Genomic DNA, 20,517 nt, shown 5'->3' on the forward strand with positions numbered 1-20,517 from the left:
TCAACTGCAAAGTTGCCCAATTAAATATTGGCTAAACTAAATCCACATCACAGTTTTAAGTGCAAACACTGATCTACTTTTTTGTTATGGTATCACAGCTCATACAAATTTTAATATAATAGCAATTAGTTTTGGAACACTCTAAGATTTCCCAATTATTGTTGTCCGTTGTATATCAACAAGTAGTGACTTGAAAAAATATGCACCTAAATCTTATAATTTTTTTTTATTACTATTATAGCCTGAATACAGAATTACTGTACAGAAAGCCCCTGGTTATCAGCAATCCAGTTTTATGGCGCATGTCTAGCAATGACAATGAATGGACTTTTGGCACTGACCCCCAGTCATCAGTGCTATCATTGCCAATTTTCAGTTGTCATCATTCCGTCGTTAACGGAACCCACCCCACCCCCAAATAACCAGGGGCTGTCTGTACACAGCAAATAGTAGCATTGAGGGCAGTATTCCTGTGGGATGAAAGTAGCCTACATCAACTAGCTGAAACTAGCAATTCTCCCTAATTCTATTTCTGGATTAACAAAAAACATAACAAGCAGCATTGACTAGTGTTTGGCAAATGCAGGAGACGTGAGCACAGATGTAGTTTATTTATGTAATTTTTTGTCAAACCAATATACAAATATTGGTGTATTTAATACAGTCAAGGTGAAATAATTTGACAAATTTACCATCTTCAGCTTCTGTTTCACTTTCACCCCCACGGGATGGTACATATGGATTATATTATAATTAAAGATGATGAACCTTATTCATATGGAACAATCCAACAGGGGCACCAGCTTGAGATTCAAGCTTCCAAACCACAAACGAGAAAGAAGTAACAGAAGGTAATGGGAAAATCAGAAAGAACACTTGTTAAAAAAGAAAAGTATATTAGCAAATCAATACTAGATAAATAGTAAATGATTAAAATACAAGAATTATATTAGGGTAATAAATGCAATGCATCTTCTCTTGAACATTTCAGTTCCAATTGTACATCCTCCTCCGGAATTGAGAAGTTTGACTGCACTTGGCAGGATTGGGGATGAATTGTGCATGTGACAGACCTCTTACAATACAACTTTAGAAAAACTGACAAGAGACCATCCACTGATGGTTCAAATCGAGTCATAATTGCCAATATCAAGAAGCAGACCCTGCCATCAAAACCCACTATCTAAGAGATAAACCTCGGGCAAATACAGACATCCAAACCAGAGAACAGTATTCCAGTAAAGGATGGACAAATGGGTCTCTATTTATGGTAACTTATTCCTGTTTTTATAATTCCTAAGCTGATATTTTTAATTCTCATTTAAACCCTTTATATTACTGTTTGGAATATCTACTGTATTTTTCTTGTTTGTATCATCTTTGTCTTGGTACCTTTCCCCACAATACATTATGTTCCCAAGCCTTGACATGGCTCTCCCCCATGTAAGTCTGGTATCCCAGTTTTTTTTTTATAATCAGCAAGTAAACATTCACGTTCCTGCTTTGCAGGCCTTGCAGGCCCTAATAATTATCCTGTCATCATCCATATCTTAATTCCTTCATGTAGCTGAAATATGTGTATGTAGACATTTACATGTCTTTTCTATGAATACTAAACAGACACCAACTACCCTACTGTCAAACATTCAACTTTCAACCATTTAGCAATACAAATAAATGGAATAGCAAATTAAAATGTGTTCAGAATGCTCCCCTTTTAGTTTGAATTTTGTTCTGCACACCCATTCTATACAAAAAGTACTGTATGTACAATATTGTTTTAGGATAAAAAGCCATCCAGAACCCTTTTGACTTTATATCATACTACAGGCAGTCCCCGGGTTACGACGGGTTCGGCTTACGACGTTCCGAGGTTAAGGCGCTTTTCAATTATATTTATCAGAAATCATTTTCAGGGTTACGACGCCTACAACGCTGATCTGGCAGAAGAAGAATGACACCAAAAATGCAAAGTAATCAACATTTGAATTTTTTTTTTTTTTAATGAAAAATGCAATGAGAATGCTGTTTACTTAGTTTAGAATGCACCCAAAGCATTTAAAGTAAGGTTTTCTCAAGATTTTTGATGATGTTCCGGCTTACGACTATTTTCGGCTTACAATGCGTCTCAAGAATGGAACCCCCTTCGTAACCCAGGGACTGCCTGTATACTTAAATAGGCATGAAGAGTACAGTAACAAACTTCTGCTTGTTAATCTGATATCTTTGTGCAGCCATCTCCTTAATATTTACAATGTGCTTCAATCAAGCTTCCTCCCAAAAGCAACTGGTTGTTGGTCTCCAAACACGCTGTGTATATATTAGAACATGGTCTATCATTGCATTATCCCCTAAGAGTACAGATATAAAAACTTAAATTAGTAAAATTTACACACTTCAGACCCAGTTGAGAGCAAAGGCCACAGGTTCCACGGAAGGAACCCACCCAAGCTGGTAAATGTAAAGCAGATGTTCGCAAGAAGATATTTACTAATGTGATTTTTTTGGTTATGTATATATAGAAAAAGCTCTATATAACAGTGCAAGTAAGATGATTTGAGAAGTGTATTGCAATTAAGGAAAATTTAGTCTTTTATCGGTTTTTACGTTCACCACTGTGGGTGTAGTACTAAACATGGCAGAAGCTTTCCTGGGCACCATGTTCAGTACCCCCTAATGGATGAAAGAAAAAATTTTAATGTGATGTTGAATTTCTCCCTATACTCGTTTTTATTTTCCCCATCTGTCCATCCGCCTTTGGTGTTTTCGCATGGTAACACTGACTCCCGGGCTTTAAATAGTTACGCTATGTGTAAGTTTTAGGTAAATAAAAAGATATCTGGGTGTAAATTTGCAACTGAAAAGTGTTTTAATAATTTACTGTATGCGAATTACATCGTTAATATTCTAAATAAGATATTATTTAAAGTCCGGGGCGCAGTGTTACCATGCACAAACACCACAGGCGGATGGACAGATGGAAAAAAACAAGAGCATAGGTATATTACTCTGACTATCTCCCCTGTACATACACCCTTTTCAATTATTTAATTAATATCCAACATCACCTTGCAGCATTCTCCTTTACATTTACCTGTAACTCTGCCTAGAAAGCAGTGTCCTAACCCAACCATACCTTCCTTTCACAACCTGGCTTCAGGCAACGTGCCCTGGACACTCGGCTCCAAATAACCAATCCTCGGGAACATAGACTAAGCTTCTGCTAGGAGGCAGCTTTGAGCCTGCTTGTCGTTCTAGATGCTAACTACCACGAACTTTGGAATAACAGCAGCTCAACCGTTATACTCTGCTTTTTTTTCCATCTGTCCACCGTCATGTGGTCCTTGCACATGGCAATATTGCGTCCCTGGCTTTAAATAGTTAAAACCCTGCTTTCCAAAAAGAGTCCTCCTTACCTTATGCAAAAACTAACGTTAAAAAATTGTTAATAAGCAAAGAGAGGGTAATGAAAAGTGTGGCCAACGCAGGCACACTACCCCAAAATGCTTTTGAAATTTTTACTTAAGAATAAAAAAGTTTAGAAGATTGACGCCATCTCGATGTTTGCAGAGTCGCTTGAGTCAACAAACTTCCCATTTCCTGCACTAAATCCGCACACCACTTGTACCCATAGACGCTGGGGCACTTTCATCAGAACAATCATAAACCCGACCTCTCACCAGTACTTATTCATACTTATTCAAGGGGACTACTGCATTCTTTGCAGCATTTTGCGCTCTTCACTTGTTTAGCAGTGTTGTCAATTGGTGTGTTTACCCTCCAAACTGGGTATAGGGTAAACAACGTGGACTGGCCAATTTTACCGACTACCATGGCTAGGCCACATTCCGAAAAAGTACTTTTAACACGTCCTGACACCAAAGATGGTCATCAGTCACGAGTTGTTGGTGGTGAGGGGAGCAGCTCAAGACCTCTACTCTCCTTTCGAAGTATTTTCTCCAAAGTTAGAAATTAAGGGCATATTTTAAGATTTAAACAGAGGGTAATGAAAAGGGTGGCCAACGCAGAGCCCAAAACCCCAAAACGCTTTCAAAATTTTTACTTGCAATTAAAAGTTTAGAAGATTGACGCCATCTCGATGTTTGCGGAGTAGCTTGTGTCAACATTTCCTGTGCCAAATCCGCACACCACTTGTATCCATAGACACTGGGGCACTTTCATCACAACAATCGTAACCCCGACCTCTTACCAGCACTTGTTCAAGGGGACTAGACTACGGCATTCTTTGCGGCGTTTTCCGCTCTTCAATTGTTTAAGTGTTGTCAATTGGTATGTATTTACCCTCCAAACTGGGTACAAGACTTACACAAAAACGGGGAAATAAGTGAAATTAGCGTATCTATTTGTAGTATATATACATATTACAGCAATTTTATCATTACTGCATTACTATGACAACTAGAATTCATGGAGTCTGTAAATGCATCAGCGTATGTGTGACGCTCCACTAGATTGGCAACGATGAGTCATTTTTCCTTGCGTCGTCAGCTTGTAAGTATACATCCAAATTATTTGTAATTTTTCTGGGTTAATTTGGTTGCAAAAAAGGGATAATAGACAAGAATTAAATAAAAATTTTGAAGTAAAGTTAAGCTAAATAATGAGTAAAGTAAACAATTAAGGGAAAAAAGCTTTGCACCTCAAAGTGTAGTCGTCTGCTGTTCGTAACTGTGTTTGCAGAGCGAGTGCTTAGGAACCAGGAACAGCAACGTGGTTCAAGTGCAATGTGGAGTGAATTAAGACCAAAATGTGTATAATTACAATCAAATAAGCACTGTGGAGTTTCAGTTGTGATGGCAGTAAAGATAAAACCACCGATTACATGATAAAAATGAATTCAGTTCAAACCATGACCCCACGAATAGTTTCATACTTTCACTAATATAGGCAACAAAATGTTATTTTGTTGTGTGATTACAACTGCAATCTTGAGTAAATTCAATAAACGTTACATGTATACACTAACATTGTTCAAATGATCGCTGGGAAGGCTGGTAAAGATGGTGGATTGTCTGTGGTTAGAACGGCCAGCCACATGATTGCCACCATATTGGATTTCAAAACTGCCTCGAAAACATATTTTACGAAGAGCTCACATGCTTATTTTAGTTCGTATGGGGCTTTCATATATCACATTATGTTGACATGACTTCAATCTTTTGAATGGTATGCTTCAAGAAGTAATTGTATTCTTGTTTCACCAATTGAATATCGAGTGAATAAGGCCGAGCCACGCAAAGACGATGGATCGTCTGCGGTTGTTTACCCTACATCCAGCCAACAAAAAGTAATGTTAAATTGTTAATAAGCAACCAAAATAGTATAGGAAACTGCGATTTCCAACGAAATAGCAGCCGTGTCTCTATTACTTAGATTAATTGAAGATTTTACTGATGCAGCAAGAAAGGGATGAAGATGCAACAGCAACGCCATCAAGAGGACGGCCCTCAAAACTAGATGAAGGCAGTCATTCAACAAAAGCCATAAGGGGAAACACCAGCGACTACCAACCCTTATCACGGTGGACAGGTGTTATTCACTCGATATTTAAATGGTGAAACAAGAATACAATTACAACTCCAAGCATACCATTCAAAAGATAGAAGTTTCGTCAACATAATGTGATATATGAAAGCCCCATACGAACTAAAATAAGCATGTGACGCTCTTCGTAAAATATGTTTTCAAGGCAGTTTTGAAATCCAATATGGCGGCTACCGTGTGGATGTACAGGTTCTGATCAGTGACGACAACCATCTTTCCCAGCCTTTCCAGCACTCATTTGAACAATGTTAGCGTATATATGTAACGTTTATTGATCTTACTCAAGATTGCAGTTGTAATCAGCACAATAAAACAACATTTTGTTGCCTATATGAAACTTTTTATTCCCAGGGTCATGGTTTGAACTGAACTCATTTTTACCTTGTAATCAGTGGTTTTTATCCTTACTGCCATCACAACTGAAACTCCACAGTGCTTATTTGATTGTTATTATAAACATTTTGGTCTCAACTCCCTCCACATTGCACTTTAAACAAGTTGCTGTTCCTGGTTCTTAAGCGCGCGCCACAAACACAGTTACGAGCAGCAGATGACGAAACTGCAAAGTTTTATTCCCTAAATTGTTTACTTTACTCGTTATTTGGTTCAACTTTACTTTGTTATTTAAAAACTAATTTAATTCATGTATATTATCCCTTTTTTGCAACCAAATTACCCGAAAAATTAGATATTTCTAAAGTAGATACAATCCAATGTTTCTAACTTTTTCGTACATCTGGCTGCCGAAAACCATAGAGGAACGACTACGGATAAGTGAATTATATATATATTTTTTTGCTTTTTTGTTTTTGCTAGCACTTTTCATTGATTTCAGTCTATATTATTTTGAATTTCTTTAACAACCGTAGGCCAGAAATAATTGTAACCTTTAATGTTTGCATGCTAAGAATGGCAAAATCATCGTTGCCACATTAGTGGAGGCTTCACACATACGAGGATTCATTGTTATAAACTCCTTCCATGAATTCTAGTTGTCATAGTAATGCAATAATGATAAAATTGCTTTAATATTTATGAATAGTATATACTTCCAATACCTAGCCTAGTTTCACCAATTTCAACGTTTTGTGTGTAGTCTTATACCCAGTTTGGAGGGTCAACACATACCGAATGGCAACAGAGAGAGAGAGAGAAAGGAAGGCGAAGGAACGAAGAAGAAAAGGGCTGGTGGTGGAGGGGGGGGTGCAACTTTTTACACGTGTTTGTATCCATTTCTGCATAATAGTTTTTGTCTCTTGGTACAAGGACAAGTGTGTCGTTATTCTTTACGATTAGTGATTCACGATACCCTTATAAATTACAGCACTGGGTGTAATGCACTATAGCAAAATCTCCTTCTGATACGAGTGTTCGTTACAGAAATAGGTATTGCCCAAAAACGTGCTTGCACTGTCGCTGAAACCCATAGTAGGTATGCTGCTTAGTTGTCAATCAAGTTTTTTGTAATCATGTATTTTTTACAAGCTAGCTATTCAATAAATTTGTATTTTTCTCAATCAAAACATATGCCCCTCAATGCTAACTTTCCTCTTTAACGACTTTCTGGTCATTGCAAATTCGGCCCCATAATTTCTCATGTTGCAAAAACAGAGGCCCAGGAACTGAAAACGATTGCGTCACACTACAGCGATAATCCGGCAGTAAAACATCTTCATATATCCAAAAAGTAAATAATAAAGATATATATGCGCATTACTATTATAACAATTACATGAATAGCTGATAATCTGCATGAATAACTGGTAAACTGTTCTGCAAGAAAGTTGAGTAAAGCAATTATTTACAATGGGTTGGGTACGAAAGCCAAGATGTCTTGACGTCATAGTACAGGACTTGAACGAATGCTCTAATTCCAAAAAATAATTACTTAAATTTGAGTCAGAATAGTTACTTTTTCAATAACGAATATTTTCAAATTAATCATTATAAATATGTAAAATATGACAATTTGTCGAAAATTGCATTTTTCCTAACTATACAAACCTGAGGTTCCTTTAAACAATAGGAAGGTAACTAGCGGCAGCTGGACGGTCGTAAGCTTCGAACAAGGGAGAACGGGGAGAACGGTAGTTAACTGCTTGTCCGATCGTGCGCGCGCCGCGCGCCCGGCGGTGAAGAATCACTTTTGCTTTAGGCCCATGCAAAAAGTTGCAGAGTGAGGGGTGGTATGAGGTGGGACTATATGTAAAGGACCTCCAGGTTTGTATAGTTAGGAAAATGCAATTTTCGACAAATTGTCATTTGTTCCGATACGTAATACAAACCCTCGTCTTTTAACAATAGGAAGACTCACTTCTTGGTGGGTGGAATCTGAGTCTTTTTGGTGAACAGACTGGTGTTCGTCCAACCTTGGAATGCCTCCCTGGTCGTAGAGCAAGGGAGGGATCCAAACCTCTGTCCGATTGATCGGGGTGTGCACCGCAGGATCAATGGTCAGACCTCTGAGCCAAGTACTAAGAGAGAGGCAAGCGTATCTCTTCGTACCAGCATTGAGAGAACTTGTTCCTGTACAGGAGCCAACATAAAGTTATGGGTTTGTCTCAAGTAGGCATCCACTCCTTCCCCTTGTTGGAGGGAGTGGAGGATATTTGCTTCTATCCCTAACTAAAGGGATAGATTGGGGCTCGGTTGAGTAGCTTACCTGCATCGGATTCCTTTCCAGCATGGTGACGACCGTGACCCTCTGCCCACAGGTAGAGAGAGAGAAAGATGGAGAAGAGAAGCCAGTCGCACTCTCATTCAACCATTCCATTCTACAGTCACACCAGGAATCGATGCTGTTTCTGCCTGCTCGGGTGCTGGGTAAGCTTACACAACGTGTTGAGCAGCCACCACAGGTCCCAAGGAAAAAGTATCCAGGACTTGTGGGCAATATCCCGAAGGTAGAAGGACGTGAAGGTAGTCTGGTTGGGCCAGACACCTGCCTTCAGGACCTGCGCCACGGAGAAGTTCTTGCGGAACGCCAAAGAGGGTCCAATACCTCTGACTTCGTGGGCTCTCGGTCGGAGCGTACGGATGTCGTCACTACCATCAGCCTCGTACGCTCTCCTGATCACCTCACGCAGCCAGAAAGAAAGAGTGTTCTTGGATACTTCTTTCTTGGTAACCCCAGTGCTAACGAAGAGGCGTCGACACTCAGGCCTGAGGTGTCGAGTTTTCTTCAGATAGCGCCGTAGCGCCCTCACAGGACAAAGCAGCATCTCATCCGTATCGTTGTCGGTGAAATCCATTAGGGAGGGGATTGTGAAAGACTCGAACCTGTCGTCAGGGATCGACGGATTCGAGGTCTTAGCTACGAAATTCGGGACGAAATCGAGCGTCACAGATCCCCAGCCCCTGGAATGTTTAACATTGAAGGACAGACCATGAAGTTCCCCTACTCTCTTCGCCGATGCCAGGGCCAGCAAGAAGAGGGTCTTGAGGGTCAGATCCCTGTCTGACGACTCTCGGAGTGGCTCGAATGGTCTTCGAGTCAAACTCCTAAGGACGAGAGTCACATCCCACTCAGGTGGCCTGAGCTCCCTGGGTGGGCAAGACCTTTCGAAGCTCCTCATTAGCAAGGAGATCTCGAACGAGTTCGAGATGTCCAGTCCCCTCAGTTTTAGGACGAGTGCCAGTGCAGCTCTATATCCTTTAACTGTGGGTACTGAGAGGAGCTTCTCTCGGCGAAGAAATACGAGGAAATCCGCTACCTGCTGAAGAGTGGCTCTGAGAGGAGATAGACCCCGTCTACGACACCAACCACAGAAGACGGCCCACTTCTCTGGTACACAGCTGCAGAGGACTGTCTGACGTGTCCAGCCATCTCTGTTGCTGCGCTGCGAGAAAAGCCTCTCGTTCGCAAGAGATGGTGGATAACAGCCAGCCGTGAAGTTGTAGGGACTGGACTGCTCGGTGGTACCGCTCTACGTGTGGCTGGGCTAGAAGGTTGTGCCAGTGGGGCATCTCTCTCGGTTCTTCTGCAAGAAGAGCCAGCAGGTCCGGATACCAAACGGCTTGAGGTCGTTTGGGAGCCACCAGGATCATCCTGAGATTGGGAGTGACCAGCGCTCGGCTGATCACTTTCCGAAATCAGACAAAAGGGAGGAAAGGCGTAGACGAAGAGGTTGTCCCAGGGGTGTTGAAGAGCGTCCTCTGCAGCTGCCCATGGGTCCGGCACGGCTGAGCAAAAAACTTGAAGTTTTTTGTTGTGCCGGGTGGCGAACAGGTCTATGACTGGACGCCCCCACAGGTTGAAGAGCCTTTCCGCCACTTCTGGGTGTAGGGACCACTCGGTCCCTATTACCTGATCGACGGCTGAGCTTGTCCGCTACTACATTCCTCTTGCCTGGAATGTAGCGTGCTGACAGCTCTATCGAATGAGGCCCTGGCCCACTCGTGCACCTGCACCGTCAACTGGTGTAGCGGGAGAGACACTAGGCCCCCCTGCTTGTTGACGTATGCCACTACCGTGGTGTTGTCGCACATCAACACCACTGAGTGTCCCATCAAGCCGGTCTTGGAACTCTTGGAGAGCGTAAAACGCCGCCTTGAGTTCCAGGACATTGATGTGAAGGTGCTTGTCGTGATGGTCCCACACACCTGCAGCCAGCAACTCCTCCAGGTGTGCGCCCCATCCCTCGGTCGATGCGTCTGAGAACAGCAGCATCTCCGGGGGGGGAGTGCGTAGGGGCACTCCTCTTAAGAGGTTCCTGTCGTCGAGCCACCAGGCTAGGTCCTGCCTCACCTTCCTCCGTGATGGACACGGGAAGTAAGGTGGATCCTTTACCTGTGACCAACTCTCCCTTAGTCTCCACTGGAGAGACCGCAGGTGAAGACGTCCGTGAGGAAACTAACTTCTCGAGTGACGACAGGTGGCCGATCACGACTTGCCATTGCTGAGCTGCCTGTTCCTGCCGAGACAGGAACCGGCCGGCTGCCTCCCTGAATTTGCTGATCCTCAAGTCTGCGGGGCGGACTTGAGCTGCTACCGTATCGATCAGGCATACCCAGGTACTTCATCTTCTGTTCTTGGGTTCGAGATCGGACTTCTCGTAGTTTATCACGATCCCCAGATCGCGACAAAACTTTAGAAGTCGATCCCTGTCCTGCAGCAACTGCGAGCGGGAGCTCGCCAGGACCAGCCAATCGTCGAGATACCTCAGAAGACGTATCCCGTGCGAATGGGCCCAAGCAGACACCAGCGTGAACACTCTCGTGAACACCTGTGGGGCGGTTGAGAGACCGAAGCAGAGTGCCCTGAATTGGTACACCGTCCCGTCGAAGATGGAAGCGGAGGTACTTTCTGGAGGACTGATGGATGGGTATTTGGAAATACGCATCCTTCAGGTCCACTGAAAGCATGAAGTCGTTCTCCCTGATGGAGTCCAGCACGGAACGTGCCGTCTCCATCTTGAACCGAGTCTGGCGAACAAATCGGTTCAGGGGAGAGAGATCTATCACCGGGCGCCAGCCCCCCCGATGCCTTTTCCACTAAGAAAAGGCGGCTGTAAAAGCCCGGTGACCGATCCACTACGACTTCTACAGCTCGTTGGTCAGCATGGTCTTGATCTCCTGAACGAAAAGAGCGTCGTCCTTTGAGGATCCCAGAACATATGTCTGCAGATGGACCGGGTTGGAGGTGAGGGGTGGCCGAGATTCGAAGGGTAGTAGATATCCCTCCCGAAGGACGTCTACTTATCAGGTCTCGGCACCGTAGCGCTGCCAAGTTGCCCAATGGAACTCGCCAGGCACCCCCCCACTTCCGGCAGCTGGTGAGGGGGAACGCCGTCCCTAGCGTTTCCCACCTCGCTTCGACTTCTTCCCAGCACCTCCTCGGGGAAAGGAGGGCTGGTTACGGACCTCCTTTACTAGAAGTTGAAGCAGGAAGAGTCTTTCCTCGGGGCTTCGATGGAGCAGCCGTCTTAGCAGCCGAGGAAGCGCTAGCTAAACTCTTAGGCTTAGCCGCAGATGTACGAGGTTGCCCAGAAACCTTCGTAACTGCCTGGTGAACCAGACGGGTCACTGTCATCAGTGCGCCGTCTTTCCACCGCAGCGTCCACCATCTCTCCGGGAAAGAGAGCGGAGGAACTCTTCATTGGTCCGTTACGTAGTCCATTTACCGCTTCACGCCCGGCCCCCTTGGCTACTCGTGTAAGGACAGCGTCCCTACGACTGAGAACCAAGTTGGCCCACAGGTTTGCCGTCTGATGGGCGAGGTAGGAGATGGCCCTACCTCCAGACTGGCACAGTCTCCTGAAGTCGGGGTCGTCTTCGAGGGCAGCGCCCCCGGCGTCGGAGGCCGCGACCTTGGATACTGTGAGGGACCACAGATCCAACCAAGAGACTGCCTGGAAAGCTGCCATAGCGGTAGCTTCCAGGCCCAGTGCCTCCTGCTGCGAGAACCATAGGTTCTCTGACAGGAGCTGCTGCAGGGACACACCTGGAGTTAGCCTAGCTAGCTCCGGTTAACCTGTTTGGGCGGTATTGGATCTACTGATGGCACGTAGAACTTCCGCTGTCGCTGCAGAGGAGGAGGAAGTAGCTTGGAAGACCGTCCTGACTTAAGTGAGTCCTCTCGTCCTGAGACGAAATACTCCACCTGGTCAAGGACTGAGTCTGCAAGCTCCGATCGCGGCAGTCCCACCGTCAATTTGGGTTCCCTCTTCGGGCCCCCAAAATGACTCGAGCCGGGACGTGGGGCTCAGATGGTGGTAGCGGCGATCCTTCACCCAGGTCGTTGTGCTGACGAATCAGCGCAATAACCTGGGCAAAGTTCCTCTGGATCTCAGGAGTTACAGCGTCCTGAGGAGTAGGACGTCCAGTCCCTCCAACAGGAGCAGCTCTCGAGACCCTCCTCCTTCAGAAGGAGGAACAGCAACAGACCCCTGACGGTCGCCTCCAACCACTTGCGCGTACGACCTGGCTGGTCCTACAACCATGCCTGGTTCGTGCGGCGTCGTGGCGGGATCGTGAGCGGCGCACTCCTCACGCATCACTCCTTGGGTACCTCGCTATTTCCCCGGTGTAGCCCGAGGAAGTTGAACGGTATAGGAGAGACAGACCTGACGCTCCCCCCAGTTCGCTGGCAGGTACCAGCGTACGTGGGGGGCTGCAGCCGATCACACCAACCCGCGGTGGGGATCGTGCTGCAGGCCTGGTCGTGCCGCTCACCTGTGGCGAGCGGCTCGACTGAGCACGTCGACCCCGATCTCGTGCGTCAGACGAGCTGCTGCTGGCCACCGTCTCCGTCCGGTCCCTGTGGGAGCGGCGGTCAGGTGATCTGCAGAGCTCGCTTTCGCGGTGAGACCGGTGAGCGTCCTCACGGCACGTCAAACCGCTGGTACCAGCCGAAGCTGGTGCCGTTGGTCGAGGGGACCTCTTCTCAGCCTCACCCGTGGCCGGTCGAGACCGTCACGTCAACCCGAGGTACCGGCTGGTTCGCTACGAGAGCGGCCGCTGGCCTGGCGAGCGTCACTTGCGCGACTCTCGACAGTCTTCTGCTCCGTGCCTCTGTCGTGACGGTGAGCAAGCTCAGGCGTCTTGACGTTGGCTGCACGGTCGCCCGAAGGAGACCGTACACTCGGACCTTCGCCGAACGAGAAGTCGATGCCGGTACCTGACTTAGCAGCAGTGCTACTAAGACCAGGCGGGCGGATGTACCAGCAGTAGCCAGCACATCCTTGGTCCCCGTCTTCTTCTTCTTCTCAGAAGAGGAGACGGGCCCCGTTCCCGAGGGAACAGGAGGACCAGCAGAAGCACCCCCCCACCCCCTCACGCCAGAGCGAGAGGCCCTTAGAAGGGTTCGGTCCCGTAGGAGCCTTCTTAGGGGGGGAGGAGGCAGCCTTCTTCTTCTTCGGCTTGGAAGCCTTAGAAGTCGAAGGGGAAGAGGCGGCAACAGACGACGAAGAAGACGATGAAGACGACGACGACATCTTCCTCTTCTTCGTCAGCTCTCTCAGGACGGACGTCAGGTCTTCCATCCACGGAAAAGTCGGGCCAATTGCCGAAGCAACACGCCCCGACTGATTCCTGTCCCGGAAAGACCTGAGACCGGTGGCAGCACCTCCTGACGAACGCGACGTGGGCAGGGGCAGGCACGGCAGGAGCGGCAGGAACATCAGCAGCAGGACCAGCACCATCAGGACCAGCACCAGCAGGACCAGCAGCAGCAGGACCAGCACCAATAGGACCAGCACCAGCAGGACCAGCACCAGCAGCAACATCAACATTAGAGTCCCGCACCGCGCGCTTCGTAGGAGCGGCGCGAGGGGCTGGGCCAGCAACACTCGCTGCAGGTACGGCAGCATAATCCGGCGTCACAGACCTCTCCATCTCAGCCAAACTCATCATTGGGACGGGCGGGTAGATCCAGCGAACTTTTGGGGCAGCGAAAGTCGGGCGTCGGCAGCACATAAAACCCAGGTGGCGGCGGCACGCCCTCTTAGGCACGGCAGCGATCGGCATTTGAATTGACGCCGTTGGAGTCACTGACGCAATGTGTTGCGTATACACCACATGAGGAGGGGCGGCGTACGCTGGTGTTGACACCGTATTGGTCGTAGTTGTAACCACACCATGAGTTACCACTGCCGACCCCGCTAGCCGTTGAATCAAGCCCTGGATACTGGGGGCGCCCTGCAGTCCCAACGACGCCCACACCTGTCCAAGGTCGTCACTCACAGAAGGCACACCTGAGGGAGGAACAGTCGGGTCAGTTAGAGGGGCACCCTCACGCCTGGGGGAGGACGAACCCCACCCAGAGCGGACGGAAGACCCCGAATACAATTGCACATCCGGGTATCGGGGCACCCTCCTCCACACTCGACGGATCGAGTGAGGAGAAGGACTCCGAAACCCCCCCCGCAGGGGAAGGCGCAAATCGTGGGGGCTGAGCTGGAGGCAGGAAGGATGACGAGGTATCCGTAACCAAAGGAGTCGCTGGAGAGCTTTCCGACGACTCCTTGGTCAACCTACGCCTCTTCCTACCCTCGTACAGCACCCACTGCGCCTCGGACCAATTTACACATACATCACATGGTTCGGTTCGGGAGCATTCTCGCCCCCGACACCGAAAACATAACTCATGAGGATCAATATCTGGGTAAGAGCGGAATCCGCCGCATTTACGCCCCTCCAACCCGGGACACACTCTACGGGCAGTTGGTGGCGCGGCGAAAGCTCTTCTTGATCCATGATTAATTAATCTTCACTCAATGAAAAATGAAAACAAAGTACTTACAATTTCATTCAAGACCACACACAAACCAGTCAGAAGAAATTGTAACATCCAAAGCACACGACGAAAATAGCGGGCAGAGCGATGACGAACACGTCCTGTCACACCACGGCCGAAAGCAAAAGTGATTCTTCACCGCTCGGGCGCGCGGCGCGCGCACGACGGACAAGCAGTTAACTACCGTTCTCCCCTTGTTCGAAGCTTACGACCGTCCCAGCTGCCGCTAGTTACCTTCCTATTGTTAAAGGACCGAGGGTTTGTATTACGTATCGGAACAAATTGATGTTTTACTATTTATTTAAAAAATTATCCAAGTGCACGCTTCGTCATCTTCTACCAAAACAGTTGTTTACTAACAAACAAGCCAGTTAGGGACCATGTTCCGATTGTTGTGATGAAAGTGCTCCAGCGTCTGTGGGTGCAAGTGGTGTGCGGATTAATCACAGGAAATGGTTAGTTATTGACACAAGCGACTCCGTAAACATCGAGATGGCGTCAATCTTCTAAATATTTCGAGTTATAAGTAAAAATGTTGAACGCATTTTGGTCAGATTTGGACTGCCTTGTACCACCAATTCACTACCCTCTGTTTACATCTCAAAATTTGGCCTTAATTTCTAACTTTGGAGAAAATGCTTACTTCGAAAGGAGAGTAGAGGTCTTTAACTCCGTTTCTCACCAACAAGTCGCGACTGATGCCCATCTCCGATGTCAGGACGCATTATAATGTACTTTTTTGGGGGTTGTTAACGTTGATCGTACATGGTCCACCCCTGTACCATGCGGTTTTTTACCCTAAATACTAAATTCATCATGTAATTATATCAAATGCTAGTAATTCTAGGCAATAACTCTGCACGATTTGTTTGTATGGTGCATTTACATTGCATGGAACAAGTGGTTATTCAGCAACGGGACCAACGGCTTTACGCAACTTCTGAACCACGTCGAGAGTAAACTTCTATCACCAGACATAGGGGGAAACATCACAACAGGCCAACCCTCATCACGGTAGACGGGTCTTATTCACTCGATATTTAATTGGTGAAACATGAATACAATTGCAACTCTAAGCATACCATTTAAAAGACTGAAGTTTCGTCAACATATTGTGATATATGAAAGCCCCATACGAACTAAAATAAGCATGTGAGCTCTTCGTAAAAATATGTGTTTTCAAGGCAGTTTTGAAATCCAATATGGCGGCTACGTTTTTTCATGGACGGTTCTCATCAGTGACGGCCACCATCTTTCCCCAGCCTTCCCAGCACTCATTTGAACAATGTTAGCGTATGTATGTAACGTTTATTGATCTTACTCAAGATTGCAGTTGTAATCAGCACAATAAAACAACATTTTGTTGCCTATATTAGTGAAAGTATGAAACTTGTTATTCCCGGGTTATGGTTGGAACTGAATTCATTCTTACCTTGTAATCGTGCGGTTTTATCCTTACTGCCATCACAACTGAAACTCCACAGTGCTTATTTGATTGTTATTATACACATTTTTGGTCTCAGTTCACTCCACATTGCACTTTAAACCCGTTGCTGTTCCTGGTTTCTAAGCGCGCGCGCCATAAACACAATTACAAACAGCAGACGACGACAGACGACGAAACTGCAAATTGTATTCCCTAAACTGTTTTTACTTTACTCGTTATTTAGTTTAAATTTACATTGTTATTTAAAATTTTGATTTAATTCATGTATATTATCCCTTTTTTGCAACCAAATTACCCCGAAAAATTACAGATATTTCTAACGTAGATAAAATCAAATGTTTCTAACGTTTTCGTACATCTGGCTGCCGAAAACCATAGAGGAACGAATACGGAAAAGTGCATAGAGGAACGACTACGTTTTTTTTTTTTTTTTTTGTTTTTTTTTTTTTTTTTTTTTTGCTTTTTTGTTTTTGATAGCACTTTTCATTGATTTCAGTCTTTATTAGTATTTTGAATTTCTTAAATAATCGTATGCCAGAAATAAATGTAACCTTTAATGTTTGCATGCTTTAATGTTTGCATGCTAAGAATGGCAAAATCATCGTTGCCACATTAGAGGAGGCTTCACACATACGCCGTTCCATTATTATAAACTGTTTCCATGAATTCTAGTTGTCATAGTAATGCAATAATGATAAATTGCTTTAATATTTATGTACGTATATATACTTCCAATACATAGCCTAATTTCACCAATTTCAACGTTTTGTTTATAGTCTTATACCCAGTTTGGAGGGTCAATGTTCGTTACTAAAGAATCTGTAACCTCCTTAAGTCGTTCAGTTGACATAGTAAACCTGAGCCATATTTTCACTCGCTGAAATGACGATATCCGGGTGAGGGGCAAGTGGGCCTATCCCTTTGCCCTACGTGATGTACCCATGTTCGTTATTACTAACTAATATAATATTTATTACCTGCAATATAAACTGTTGTGCATGAAAATTTTTTTAATATTTTTAAACTAAATTAGAGCATACATAACAAACCACACAAATTGTCATAAAAATGAAACATAAATCAAGTGGCTATTATTGTTTAAAACATGTCTTCGTGATGAAAATTAGCGCACGCACGGATCCTTCCCAACCTCTCTCCAAAATATTTACCCAACACAAAACCAGCATTCACAAAAAAGGGTCCCCCAACCATGTAGGGTATATAGGAGGTTAATAATTAACAATAAACAACACAACCTCATTCATCAGCAACACTATACGCTATGAGGAGACATGTCTGCCAAATTTTCAAAACAATTTACACTTGTGTGACAGACCTTTGAATGGTTTTCGAGACAAACCCTGAGGCTATAATTATTGGATTATAGGGATTTTCATTTCCAGGTATTTTAATGTCCCTTCCTATTCCGTCCTCTCTCTCTCTCTCTCGTTTTTTAAATTTTACATACCTATGTCCTGCTTAACTATTTTTCGAGCACTAGTAGATGCACCTACATTCATCATTACGACTGAATTAAAAACTTGAAAGTATTTAATTATTGCTATACAAGTATGAAATATATTTTCTTGTTCATTTTTTCGAATTACGATAAAAGAAACAGAGAGAGAGAGAGAGAGAGAGATAGAGAGAGAGAGAGAGAGAGAGAGAGAGAGAGAGAGAGAGAGAGAGAGAGAGAGAGAGAGAGAGAGTTGAGTGGATCAGTGTATAAAATATATCGGTCAATGGGCAGGTAACAACCGAGTGAATCGTTAGATATATCCACCAATGTAAACTACTATTATTAGATAGATAGATGGAAAAATCATAGAAAATAAGTTTAAACTGCAACAACTTTCAGAGAGAGAAGGGAAGGTGAAGGAAAGGAAGAAGGACAGGGGTGGCGGTGGAGGTGGGGGGAGAGGGTAGGTGGAGCTGTTTACTGGTGTGTTCCTATCCATTTCTGGATAATGGAGTTTTGGTCTATTAGTACAAGGAAAAGTGTAGTTATTCTTTATGATTAGTGATTCACGATACCCTTATAAATTACGGCACTGGGGGTAATGCACTAAAGAAAAATCTCGTTCTGTTACGAGTGTTCGTTACAGAAATAGGTATTGCCCAAAAACGTGCTTGCACTGTCTCTGAAACCCATAGTAGACATGCTGCTTAGTTGTCAATCAAGTTTTTATAACCAAGTATTTTTTTACAAGCTAGCTATTGAATAAATTTTTTCTCAGTCAAACATATGCCCCTCAATGCTAACTTTCCTCTTTTAACGACTTTCTGGTCATTGCAAATTCGGCCCCATAATTTCTTATGGTGCGAAAACAGACAGAGGCCCATGGACCGAAAACGATTGCGTCACACTACGGCGATAATCCAGCAGTAAAACATCTTCATATATCCAAAAAGTAAATAATAAAGATATATATGCGCATTACGATTATAACAATTACATGTATAGCTGATAACATCTGCATGAATAACTGGTACACTGTTCTGCAATGACAGTTGAGTATAGCAATTATTTACAATAGGTACGAAAGTCAAGATGTCGTGGACGTCATAATACAGAACTTGAAAGAACGTTCTAATTCAGAAAAATAATTACTTAAATTTGAGTCAGAGTCGAGTTACTTTTTCAATAACGAATATTTTCAAATTAATCATCATAAATATGTAAAATATTGATGTTTTACTACTTATTTAAAAATTAGCCAAGAGCACGCTTCTCGTCATCTTCTACCCAAACAGCTGTTTACGCCTGGCTTGTTGTTGATGAGAAATCGTGTTTCGATTGTTGTGATAAAAGTGCTCCAGCGTCTGTGGGTACAAGTGGTGTGCGGATTTATCACAGGAAATGGTTAGTTTATTGACACAAGCTACTCCGTAAACATCGAGAGGCGTCAATCTTCTAAATACCTCGAGTTGTAAGTAAAAATGTTGAAGCGCGTTTTTGGTGAGATTTGCACTACGTTTGAGACCGTTTTCAGTACCCTCTGTTTAAATCTTAAAATTTGGCCTTAATTTCTAACTTTGGAGAAAATACTTACTTCGAAAGGAGAGTAGAGGTCTTTAGCTCCGTTTCTCACCAACAACAAGTCGCGACTGATGCCCATCTCGGGTGTCAGGACGCGTTATAATGTACTTTTTCGGAGGGTGGCTTGCATTGATGGTAGGTGGCCTGCTTGGCCTGCTGTGATGTTCTACCCTACACATCTCTCACTCCTCAATGGAAGGGCCGAGAATCGAACCAGCGATCACCGAGGTGGGACGCCAACACCATACCAACCATGCCACTGAGGCACTTCAACTCCTCACGGACTGCAAGGAACGTTCCCACGAATACGACAGCCACCAGGGAAAGGAGTGTCAAATCTATTTTGCCATATTTAGCACGAGCTCCTGTGGGTTAATAACAGTTGGCCCCCCCCAAAATAACAGTAAGCTCTTTATAAGCAACCCAAATACTAGGGTAAAAAACCACATGGTAAAGGGGTGGACCATGTACAATCAATGTGTACAACCCCAAGAAAAGTACATTATAACGCGTCCTGACACCGGAGTAGAGGTCTTTAGCACCGTTTCTCACCAACAAGAAGTCGCGACTGATGCCCATTTCCGATGTCAGGACGCGTTATATTGTACTTTTTGGGGGGTTGTTCACGCTGATCGTACATGGTCCACCCCTGTACCATGAGGTTTTTTACCCTATAGGAAACTGTAATTTCCAAAGAAATACCAAACGCAGTTATATTATATAAATCTACCAGATAGACAAATGTTTCGGCAAGGTTCGCAACATTCACAAGCAACGGGACAGTGAAAATGTGCACGTAATATAATCGTCGCAAACATAGCCTTGGAGGAAAGTTGCTTTTTTTTTTTATGGTATTTTTACGTTGCATGGAACCAGTGGTTATTCAACAACGGGACTAACGGCTTTAAGTGACTTCCGAACCACGTTGAGAATGCACTTCTATCACCCGAAATACACATTTCTCACATCTCAATGGAATGCCTGAGAATCGAACTCGCGGCCAACGAGGTGGCATGCCAACACCAAGCAGACCACGCCACTGAGGCGCTGGAGGAAAATTGCATTACGGCTGCCGTAATCGTCGTAGCCACAGCGAACAATTGTTAGAAGAGCAATGCGTTCAGTAATAAGACGGGAGAAGAAGAATACGAACGCAGGTCAACAAAAGGAACGAGAGGCCTAAGTAAACGGCAAAATTATTACTTCTGTGATTCCCTTTACTTAAATTAG

General features: G+C 44.7%; 1 protein-coding gene across 1 annotated transcript in view; it reads right to left on the minus strand.

The window, feature by feature from the left end:
- The window catches only part of LOC135224657 (small ubiquitin-related modifier-like), a 25,438-nt gene that overhangs the window by 3,772 nt on the left and 1,149 nt on the right, over positions 1-20,517 (minus strand). The window lies entirely within an intron of this gene.

Source organism: Macrobrachium nipponense, chromosome 12 (assembly GCF_015104395.2).
Source record: "Macrobrachium nipponense isolate FS-2020 chromosome 12, ASM1510439v2, whole genome shotgun sequence".
Classification (NCBI taxonomy): domain Eukaryota; kingdom Metazoa; phylum Arthropoda; class Malacostraca; order Decapoda; family Palaemonidae; genus Macrobrachium; species Macrobrachium nipponense.